Here is a 12,058-nt window from a genome sequence, read left to right on the forward strand (position 1 = left end):
AACAAAACAGGAGGCATCACAATCCCTGACTTCAAAACATACTACAAAGCTATAGTAATCAAAACAGCATGGCACTGGTACAAAAACAGGTGCACAGATCAATGGAACAGAATTGAGAGCCCAGAAATAAAACCACACATCTATGGACAGCTTATCTTCGACAAAGGAGCTGAGGGCATACAATGGAGAAAAGAAAGTCTTTTCAACAAATGGTGCTGGGAAAACTGGAAAGCCACATGTAAAAGAATGAAAATTGACCATTCTTTTTCACCATTCACCAAAATAAACTCAAAATGGATCAAAGACCTAAAGGTGAGACCTGAAACGATAAGGCTTCTGGAAGAAAACGTAGGCAGTACACTCTTTGACATCAGTATTAAAAGGATCTTTTCGGGCACCATGCCTTCTCAGAGAAGGGAAACAATAGAAAGAATAAACAAATGGGACTTCATCAGACTAAAGAGCTTCTTCAAGGCAAATGAAAACAGGATTCAAACAAAAACACAACCCACTAACTGGGAAAAAATATTTGCAAGTCATATATCGGACAAAGGCTTAATATCCATAATATATAAAGAACTCTCGCAACTCAACCACAAAACATCAAACAACCCAATCAAAAAATGGGCTGGAGACATGAACAGACATTTCTCCAAAGAAGATAACTGATGGCCAATAGGCACATGAAAAGATGCTCATCATCGCTGATCATCAGGGAAATGCAAATCAAAACTACACTAAGATATCACCTTACACCCGTTAGAATGACAAAAATATCTAAATCTAATAGTAACAAATGTTGGAGAGGTTGCGGAGAAAAAGGAACCCTCATACACTGCTGGTGGGAATGCAAACTGGTGCAGCCACTATGGAAAACAGTATGGAGATTCCTCAAAAAATTAAAAATAGAACTACCATACGATCCAGCCATCCCACTACTGGGTATTTATCCAAAGAGCTTGAAGTCAGCAATCCCAAAAGTCCTATGCACCCCAATGTTTATTGCAGCATTATTTACAATAGCCAAGACATGGAAGCAACCTAAGTGCCCAGCAACTGACGAATGGATAAAGAAGATGTGGTACATATATACAATGGAATACTACTCAGCTGCAAAACAGAACAAAATCATTCCATTTGCAATAACATGGATGGACCTTGAGGGAATTATGTTAAGTGAAATAAGCCAGCGAGAGAAGGATAATCTGTGTATGACTCCACTCATATGAGGAATTTAAAATTATGGACTAAGAACAGTTTAGTGGATACCAGGGGAAAGGTGGGGTGGGAGGTGGGCACAAAGGGTGAAGTGGTGCACCTACAACATGACTGACAAACATTAATGTACAACTGAAATTTCACAAGATTGTAACCTATCATTAACTCAATAAAAAAAAATCTGGGTACATATATATTTTACCTTTTCATATATCCTGCTAAATTAAGTAAATTTGTATCATTTTATGTTCCCATCAATAGTGAATGGGTGTGCTCTCCCCTTCCATCCCATCCTTTCCCATTGTTAACATTAGCTATTAACATTTTCACAATTTCATGCTAAATTGATAAGCCAAATGGTATATGTATTTTTAAACTTTTTTTTTAGTGAGTTAAAGTTGAATTTACCACCACCACTATCTTGACTGATATTTTCTTTATGAATTATATATTAATGATTTTTATATATTTTATATACTAGTTTATATATTTTTGTATTTTTGATATATTTTTAAAATTGGGTGCTCATTTAAGAAAATTTTAGTGATTTCAAACACATAGCATAATGAATATTTATGAATACCACTCTGCTACTCAGATCTATCAAATCCTAACATTTTCTTTTCTTTTGTTAAAACATGGACTACCTGGATATCTGTGTGTCTCTTTTCATTTTTCCCTCTCATAGGCCACCCGATCCTGAGTCTGGTACTCAGAATGAGAGAGATCATTCTCATCTGTGTATATGTTTGCAACGTATATAGGTAGCTATATAGGTAGCTATAAAATCTGTAACATTATTTTGTATGCTTACAAATTTTTATACTTGATTTATTTATCTGCAACTTTTTTTCTCACTCAGCATTATATTTTCGAGATTTATCTCTGTTGATAAAACTGCTATGAATGGTCCCATTGCAGGAGTATTTACAATTTCTTCTGTTGAAGAATGTTTGTGTGGTTTACTTTGTTTATTTTTTGCTGTTATAAACAATGTTGCAATGCACTTGGGCTGTCCACAAGTGAGAGCTTCTAGAGTTTACTCCTGGAAGTGAAATTGCTGGCACGCGAAATATTCATGTCTTCAGTGTTGCTGGATGTTGACAATTTATCCTCCAAAATGGTTACACCAGTGAACACATCATCCACAAAATGCAAATGTTTCTCCAATTTTTTCCACGTCATCACCAGCACTTGATAGTGTCAGATTATGCCATTTTCACCAGTTTGATGGACGTAAAATTGTATCTCGTTGTTCTAATTTGCATTTTTCTGATTACTGGTGAGATCAAACATCTTTTTATGTGTGCCACTGGTCATTCAAATTTCCTCTGCTATGAATTGATGGTTCTTTTGTCCATTTTTCTATTCGTTCGTTAGTGTTTTTCTTACTGATTTTAAGTCTTTGTGGTTATACGTGTTGCAAACATCCTCTCCCAATTTGCATTTTGTCTTTTCCCATTGCCTGTGGTGTTTTGCTGAATAGAGTTTTAAATTTTCGTGTAGTCAGATTCCTCAGTCTCTGCCTTGAGGAGCATCCCGTAGAGGAGGCAGCATTTTACCCTTATCCTCTTAGGGTTTTTTGGCCACGCCAGAGAATTAAACTGACCTGAAACAGACTGACAGGAGAAAAGCAGACAAACATGCATAAGTTTTACATGACACAGCGTCCCTCATAAGGAAATGGAGACCGAAAGCAATGGCAGACCCTACGTGCTTTTATACTGGGTTGAGCAAAGAGAGGCAATTGTGGAAAAGTAATGAATTATGCAGGGAGGCTGAAGGCAGATAAGAATTATTTTAATAAGATCTGTGTGTGCAGGATTCTCTCAGCTTATTCCTCCTTGAAGGATGTTTCTTTTCCCCTGGTGCTGGGAGGGCATCCTTCACATGGGACTCTTTTTCTCCTGATTGAGGAAGAAAAGGGGAGATTAGAACGCTCTTCTCACACCTGCTGTTTTTCAAGTGCCTTTAGCTCAAAGGAGTCCTTATGCCAAAGTGGCATATTTTGGGATGGTATATTCTGTCACTCTGCAATCCTTAGAGTCTTCCTTTCTTCTGTTTTTGTTTTAAGTCACACCAAAATAAACAAACCAATAAATAAATAAATAAAAATCAGCAATTCTTTGATAAAAGGTGTTCCATGATTTGTCGTAATCTTTCGGCATTCCTAGAATTTATCTTTATCGGCCTTCACACTCTTTTGTTCAGCTGTGTTCTGTAAGCTCAGTTAAAAATGATTTTTCTGCCTATGCTCATTGGGCCTGACCCGGATAAAGTGATTAATAAAAGTTAGCAAATAGATGGTGCACACAAGCCACTCCTGCCTTAGTAGATGTTGCTACTTGACCACGTTAATTTCTTCACTCATATACCCATATATTCATTTATCCAACAACCAATCTACTACGTGCCTGAGTCTGGTTGTCATGTTTTCAAACCACTTTTATTGGAATTGGCACTTGTGCACATTTGGCATCCTAAGATGATGTGTTTTTGTGTGTGTGGCTCTTCACAGATTTGTGGATGAGCATGATTCTTATCTCTTAGGACCAGTTGGGTCTTGTTTTTCCATGATTTGGGACTGATGACGTAATATGGAAAAATCTGTTTCTTGAACATGTAGAAATACTGTTCAGTAAATTTGTTTAGGTCATATTTTCTTTTGGTGGGTGAGGTATTTCCTTAATAACTTTCTCAATTTCCTTCTTCATTATTATTTTCATGTTTCCAACATCTTGTTTTGCGAATTTATTTTATATTTTGTATTATTGTCCATTTGGCTAAACATTTCTAATTGATTATCACAAATTGTGCATTTCAATCATTTATATTTTAAAATCCTTTATATCAATTGTTAAATTGCCAGTCTTGTTTTTAACTTTGTTGATTTATGCCTCTTCTTTTATTTATTATATTTCCAAGGGTTTTAATCTATCTTCCAAACTTTTTAGAGAAGGAGCACTTAAATTTATTATTTCCTCTGATTTTTTGCTTTCCAGTGTATTTATTTCTGTCCTTCACCTTTATTATTTTCTATTTTGCCTTATGTTGACTCTCTTCTTTTTATAAGGTTTTCAATCGAGTGCTTAGTTCACTGATTTCGTATTCCTACAATGCACCCCGTCTTCACCGCTGGCCCTGATTTGTTCGCACGCCTCTCACGTCGCTAGGTGGTGGTTTCAGTTTTACAGCATTCCACAGGTTGTTAATTTCCTACTTGGCCCTGTTGCTTACAGAAACTTTGCTGCTGTTGTTAGAAGTTGTCATCCATTTATTTGTCTGTTGTTGTAAATTTTTATTTTTATTTAATTTTAAGCTCATAGAAATGTTAAAGACTAGTATGAAGAACTCCTGTACCCTTTACCCAGATTCATCATTAGTTTATATTTTCCTTGCTTGCTTTATTCATTCTCTCTCTACATATTAAGCTTTTTCTGAACCATTTGAAAATAAGTTGCAGATGTACATGCATACATACCTAAATATTTCAAAGTATATTTCCTAAGATAGACATTTTTCTCTTATTAAAAAAAGGAAAGTTAATAGTTGAGAAAATTGGAAAGTTTCTTATTGATGCTTCATCATAATCACAGTGATAACATGATTATCTAATTCCATAGTGCATATTCAAATTGTCAGTCATCCCAATATTGTCTTACAGATAGCATATATATACTATAATATATACTGTATATGATATATATTCATATTTAGGTAAATACATTTATATAATCTAAATTTATAATTTATATTTAAATTAAAAATTTATTCAAATTTACATTTTATTTTATTTATAATATATATGTGTATATAGAGAGACAGAGAGACATCAAAAGTGTTTTAGAATTTACGATAACGACGATGATAGTGGCAACAACTGAAATGACTGCATGTGTACAGCAACCACCACCCCCACCCACAGGGCACTCAATATATTACTATTTATCAACAGTATATAATATTATTATATACTGTTTATTAATATTAATATTACTTTATAATTAATATTTATCTCCTACTATGTTCTAAAGAAGTTCACATTTTCATATTTATTATTGCTTTATTGAGCACTTATTATACATTCATAGTAGAAAAATAAAGCAAACTAACAAAAATCACCAGAAGTCTCAGGGCATAGAGATAGCCACTGTTAGTATTTAGATGTATATTTTCTAGACTTTTGCTTTCAATCAACAAAACTTCTGGACTTTTTTTACAGTTAAATAAAATATGAGTACATTAAAAATATGGCATCACCCTGTATGACATTTGGTTTAAGCATTCTTTTAAGTCTTAGTATTATGTTATTTTACAGACTTTATAGCTCATATTCATAACAACTTTGCAAAGTAGAGCCTCATTTTTAGATGAAGAATCCAAAGTTCAGAGAGGTTCAGTAAATTGCCTAGGTCACACAGCAGTAAGGGGTGGAGTTATAATCCAAACCCTGGACATTCTGCCTCCAAGGTGATAGATTAGGTCACTATTTTGCCCAAGGCTCCTTTCATTGTTTTTACTTATATTATTAACATTTAGTTTTATCGCATAGTGGTGAGAAAATATATCTATGTAGTTTTCCTCTTAATTCATTTTTGGGGCCTTAGTTGAGAGTTAGTATATATGTACCAATGCCCTATACATTGAAAGAATGTATAGTCTATGTTGTTTTGAGTTCAGTGTGTGTCTACTGGTTCTAACTTATTAATTGTACAGTATTCATAACCTCTATGTTACTTTCCAAATTTATATCTGTTTTTGTCACATCTTCAATGTCTTCTAAATTTTTTGTTTGTCTATTTAATTTTTAAAATTGTCTAACTTTCGTCTTAGCCTGATAACGAATTAACACCTCCCATTACAATTGGTTGTTTCTTATTTATTCTTTCTCTTTGCGTTTCTAACTTTGGTAATCCATGGCTTCGCTGTTGATTTTATATTTTTCATTATAATCACGAACCTCTTTGTACCCTCCCTCCACCTTTGTGACTTCAAAATTTCTTTTATATGATATCAACTTTACCAACTGTTTTCTTTTTGTTGTATGAGTTTCCTCAATAAAACTTTTTATTTTTAGCTTTCCTGCACCTTTTTGTTATAAATAACTATTTTTAAGAAACAAACATATTGTTGGGTCTTATGTGTTAATCCACTAAGAGAATCTGTCTTTTGAGAAATGAATGGCCTAGTTTCCGGCCTCCTTTGGGATGCAGACGGTGTAGCTACACGAGCTGGGCTCTCAGCTACGAGCTGTGTGCTTCCTGTAAGGTACTTAAGTACCCGGTGAGGCAGCTCCCAGTTTCCTCATCTGTAATATCGCGTTAAGAAGAGTACCAACCTCACAGAGTTGTTGTTAAGATTTTATGAGATCAAGAACACTCAGGAATAGAAGCATATTAAACTATTATTTGTAAGATGTAACTGCCATTATTTGCTATTAAAAATAGCATGCCTGGAAATATCATTCAAAGCAAGGTTCTTGGCAATCGCTTATAAAGCAAGTCCCTTAAAACAAAGATCTATGCTCAAAATGGGGGTAATTAGCTGCATGCTTTTCTCTAACCACGTCTCAAATTTCTCTCTGAGACAGCGGGAACAACTTACAATAAAATTGCTGAGAGGCAGTGGTCCAGCGCCCCTTAGGTTTCGGTTCAACTTGTCTGTCTACTTCTGGCCGCACTGTGGAGTTTCACAGCTGGACTTAAAATTCTGCCACGTCAGGAATCGCTGCCTCGCTCTCCATTTAATTGATTGCTTGGGTGGTACAGAGAAGCCGTTTGCTCTCCTGATGGGTATTGAAGCTGCAGACCTAGTCAGCCTCGGCTCTTCTTAGGAGGCACGGAAAAACTGAAACTAAGAAAAACAAACGGAGCGAGGATGGATTTTCGACTTCCCGGATCGTGTCACTTGCTCATCCTGTGAAAGCCGTCTGCTGGGCAGCCAGATGTGAGGACCCAGTCTTAGCCTGTGGTTCTCCTTCCAGCCCTGCACCCACTGGAACCTTGGCTGCAATGACAGCTGCGAGAAGTCGAAACTGATTCTTAGTCGCCTCTGCTCCTGAGGACCAAAGAGGGGCAGAGAGAAAAGCTAAAAAGTCGGAGGTTTAAAATAGAGCCCATTTTTAACTTTTCAAAATGGTCTTGGTGTTTTCGGATCCAGATAACCTTAAATCAGACAATGCTTTATTACCAACTGAAGAATAAATATTGTATAATATTGTGATGTGATAAACTCCAGAATGACGTGGTCTATTTTCAGTTGGACGAGCGTCAAATCTCTGGTGGCTTCTATTTGACCACTCAGGGGAGGTGCAGGTTCCTTTCCCACCTGATGCAACAGAGCAAGTGCTGCTCTGACGACAGTCATCATCTCGTCTCTTGTTAAACATACGCTTCCAAGATCCTCCCTGAGATTCTGGCACAGCGGGTCTGAGGTGGGGCCTCCAGTCTGAGTCCTTTACGTTAGAAAAGCTTGGGAAATATCCGATTAGACCCAGGGGATAGTCTGTTTTTAGAATCAGACGGCTCTGGGCTTAAATCCTGGGTCTTTCACTTACTGATTATTTAGTCCTGCACAAATTACTTAACCTTCCTTCACCTCATCTGAAAAAAAGTGGAGATAAAAAACATCTACCTCAAAGCGTTATTGAGAGGATTAAAAGGACTAAACCCTTTATAGCATCCACTTTTCTGGGTGCTGCTAAATCACTTCTACCTGAGTTAATTTGAAGATTGTGAACTTATTTAGCACACAGGCATCATGTTTTTTTTTTTTTTAACTTCTCTTTTCCATTAATTCAGCATATATTTGTAAAGCTTTTACTGTGTGCAAGAAACTGGGATTCCCAGAACCCATTAAACACCTCCCTGATGGTAATGACATGTCCCCGTGGCCCACCCCAGGCATTTGAACAGACATGTTAGCGGCTTTCATACAGCAGGCCCCTAATTATTTAGGGGCTTCCCTGAGATTGGGAGTGTCATGCCCCACCTTTTGTTTTTTAGGAAGATTAGTCCTGAGCTAACATTTGCCACCAATCCTCTTTTTTTTTTTTTTTTTTTTGCTGAGGAGGACTGGCCCTGAGCCAACATCTGTGCCCATCTTCCTCTGCTTTTTATGTGGAACACCTGCCACAGCATGGCTTGACAAGTGCTCCATAGGTCTGCATCCGGGATCCGAATTGGTGAACCCCAGGCCACCCACCAAAGAGGAACATGCAAACTTAACTGCTGCACCCCCCAGGCTGGCCCAGGAGTATCATGTCCTTATCCCTCCCTTGTACCAGAAATTCCAGTTTTCTTGAATCCAATCATATGTGTATATATATATATATTTTTTTCCCCTCTGTAGTTGAGGTATTTTTCCCTCCAGCTTTATTGAGATATTATTGACATATATGTAAGTTTAAGGTATATAATATGATGATTAGATACATGTATACATTGCAAAATGATTATCACAATAAGGTTAGTTAATATCTCCATCTCTCCACATAATTATGATTTTTTGTGTATATGGTGATAACATTCAAGACCTACTGTCTTAAAAACTTTCAAGTATGTTATACAGAATTGTTAATTATAGTCACCATGCTAGACATTAGATCCCTAGATCTTATTTATCTTATATCTGGGACTTTGTACCCTTTGACAACGTCTAAAAATATGGAATGCTTCGTGAATTTGTGTGTCATTCTTTAGCAGGGCCATGCTCATCTTCTCGGTATAGTTCCAATTTTAGTGTATGTGCTGCTGAAGTGAGCACCACGTATATATTTTTTTCTTCAACAGAAAATATACATTTAAATTATTCTACTTGATTTTTACACAGAATGTGTTCCAGGAGTTTTGCATTATGTGATTTTCCCTTTCCGGACAGAAAAACCTTTGTACTTTTTTCTTCCAACCTAATAGCAAAAATCCAATGGATTTCTGAGGAATATATTTATATTTTCTTTATATTTAGCCTTGCTTCAAAAGGATTTAAGGCACTTTTTAAAGATACAAACAATGCAAGACATATTAAAAATAAATTTAGGTAGGGTGGGAAAAAGAAGGTGAATTCATGAATGAAGCTATACATCAATTACCTGGTGCATTGTCCTTTTCGCTTTCCAGTTGTGGGCCAGATATTTGGCTCTGAATTCTCAAGCAGTCATTGCAAACCCTCTGCAGATAAAAGAGGAAGGTGACGATGCTCAAACCAATTATTAGGATGATCATCGATACGAGTCCTGAACATTGTTTTAACTTTTCCACTAGCCCAAGACTTTAGGTCCTATTCAACATTAGGGTCGTTAAGAATCTAAGAAAGGTCATGAAGTACCATGGAAAACTATGTGCTCTCTAACATTCCAGCCACATACAAAGTGGACTAGGGAAGAAGGAGGCCTCTTGCTGTAGAGGAGATGGTAGCTGGGTAGAAGAGCTGAGCCAAGGATCAGCCAATCCCCTGGTCCAGAAGCCGTAACCATGGCAACAATAGTGATGGCAGCTCTACTCCTACCAGCAATGACACCCTTAAGAGGCACAAGCCAACAGAGGAGCCTGTCATACTTCTGAGCTGGGCTCTTGGTGAGGGAAGTATGTGTAATTTTTATGCATAATCACTGGGAGAAAATAAACAGCCTCTCTCACGTTAACCTTGCAAACACAAATCTACAAAGTAAAGGCAAATGTCCAGCCACACAGCCTGGCTGAGGCCAGGTGTGAGTGTCTTGTGTAGGAAACCTGCAGCCTGCCTCAGATTTGCCTTTTCTTTTCTTTACTTTCTAGTAACAGAGCTGCTCAGGACTTTCAACAAGAAGAGCCCAGAGGAGGGTAGCCGCTTTTGAAGCCACCACTCATGTCTGCCTCATTCATTTCAAACAGAAGTGCTGCTCAAAGAGACGAAGGCCTGTGTACCAACAACAATGCCCATTGCATCCTCTTGCCATCAGGGGCGATGTGGTGGCTTTTGATTCTGCACAGAGGCTGCTTTGTTTCAGAAACTGATTGATGGTTCTTCAGAGTAAAGGAGGCAATGCGAACAAACGAGCGGAGCCCCTGGTAAGGCAAGGTGCTTCAAGAGAAGGGCCTTGAAGGCACTTAAAATAAAGGTAAACACAGGCCTCCATGAAAGCAAAGAAGTCTGGAAGGCGTTGAGCTGATCCTGGTTGATAATTTGTAGTTCTTAAGGATCTCCACGTCCTTGTGCAAACACACATAATCTCCTCAGAGACAGCTGACTTGGGATTTTAGACTTTTTGGTGGAGGAAAAACAAAGTGAAATCCAAATAGAGGTGATAAAGCAGGAAAAACTGATTGAAATAAAATACACATGTGGTCTGCGTTGAGTTTAAGGCAGTGAAACAGAAAACAACGCATTGAAACAGTTGGAATGAGGCATCTCCTAGAGGCGAGGGTATGTGACATGGAAAGGCCTGCAAAGGCTCACCATAAACACGGTGGGCAGCGTTAGGTTCTGCTCTGCACCAGTGCGGAGGGGTGGGCCTCCTCTTGCAGTAAACCCTTGTCCTTCCCCTTTGCATAACAGAAACAAACCAGTTAAAAATCAACATGAGCAATCTACCCACAGTCAATAGTTTTATAAGAAAACCCTATCAAACTCCCTGTCAGTCAGCATTCTTCATGAGTCCACGTGGCGAACACGTTGCTGGTTCAGGAGATGATGGGGATAAGCGGGGGGGGGGGGGACCGGCAAAGTTAAATGAAGCAGGAATCCTTGTCTTGGTCAGTGGTCCTTACACACCATATTCTCATAAAATATATGTGTGTGTGTGTGTGTATAAATCCACCTGCTTGATGGTATTCCACTGTGTAACTAAATTAGGGTGAATATCTCAGTTTTACAGAAAAAAAGTTGATCAAATCAGCCAGTCTTGGTTTCCCACCCAGCAGCCATTCTCTCCGTCAGTTTTGTTGTTGCTGAGCCTGGTTTTGATTGGGAGTCCTCCTGCCCCTGCTGTGATTGGGATAAGGGTGACCTATCCTGAACTCCAAGAATAAACCCTGATTTTGCTTTTTAGTGGAAAGTGAGATAGGCAGAATGTTCGGATGGCTCCCATGATCTTCACCCTCTGGTCTTACACCCGTGGTTATGGCAAAAGGCGGAGTACCTGGGTGGGCTTAATCTAATCACACGGTCCCCTTAAGAGCAGAGTTTTCTTTGGCCGGTGGCGGAAGGGAAAGTCAGAGAGATTGGAAGTGTAAGGATTCAGCACACCTTGCTGGCGTTGACGATGGAGGGAGCCACGTGCAAGGATGGAGAGTGGCCTTGGACTTAAAAGCGACCCTGGTGAACAGCCAGCAAGGCCCTTGAGATCTTAGTCCTACAACAGCAGGGAACTGCGTTCTGCCAACAACGAGCCCGGAAGTGAATTCTCCCTCAGGGCCTCCGGCCCTGGCTACCACCTTCATTCCAGCCTTGTAAGTACCTAAGCAAAGAACCCACTCAGGCCTTCCCGACTTCTGGCATGCAGGACTGTGAGAAAATAAAGCTGCTGAGCCTGTGGTTATTTATAACGCAGCCATAGAAAACTAAGAAAGCTACCCATAGGGAGCATCAAGAGATCCGTATTTCTGCTCAGGAGGAATTCGTTTTCAGCGCTGACCCTGATCAGGAATCAGAAAGTTACCGTGGCAGAAGCTGTTGATTGGCTATCCAGGAGCCACTCCCCCTTTTCCCCTTGTGCCCCCGTCTGTGAGGAAGGTAGCAAATTCCAGATTCTTGCCTTCCCTGCTCCCCTGTGGCTGCGCGGTCCTGTGACCTGGATCTGCCTTTGGACAGAGTCCTGGGAGCACGCAAGACTAGAGCTGGAGCAGCTGTTTTACAGCCAGGA

General features: G+C 38.8%; 1 protein-coding gene, 1 long non-coding RNA gene and 1 other non-coding gene across 3 annotated transcripts in view; 1 reads left to right on the top strand and 2 right to left on the bottom strand.

Annotated features, from left to right (window-relative positions):
• The window catches only part of LIPC (lipase C, hepatic type), a 161,053-nt gene extending 151,382 nt beyond the window's left edge, over nucleotides 1-9,671 (bottom strand). Inside the window, exons 1-3 of the mRNA XM_070579029.1 lie at nucleotides 9,544-9,671; nucleotides 9,308-9,386; nucleotides 6,823-7,275 (exon numbers count right to left, since the gene is read on the bottom strand). The gene's annotated coding sequence lies outside the window, so the exon portion shown is untranslated. The remainder of the gene's footprint in view (nucleotides 1-6,822; nucleotides 7,276-9,307; nucleotides 9,387-9,543) is intronic.
• LOC139078310 (U6 spliceosomal RNA) lies at nucleotides 8,877-8,982 on the bottom strand. The gene has a single exon (XR_011531244.1). It is a non-coding gene; the product is annotated as a U6 spliceosomal RNA (small nuclear RNA).
• A 45-nt stretch (nucleotides 9,672-9,716) lies between the features above and the next one.
• On the top strand, nucleotides 9,717-10,366 carry LOC139076492 (uncharacterized). The gene is made up of 2 exons (XR_011528184.1): nucleotides 9,717-9,800; nucleotides 9,993-10,366. It is a non-coding gene; the product is annotated as an uncharacterized lncRNA (long non-coding RNA).
• Nucleotides 10,367-12,058: the final 1,692 nt, after the last annotated feature.

This window comes from Equus przewalskii, chromosome 1, assembly GCF_037783145.1.
Source record: "Equus przewalskii isolate Varuska chromosome 1, EquPr2, whole genome shotgun sequence".
In the NCBI taxonomy this organism is placed as follows: domain Eukaryota; kingdom Metazoa; phylum Chordata; class Mammalia; order Perissodactyla; family Equidae; genus Equus; species Equus przewalskii.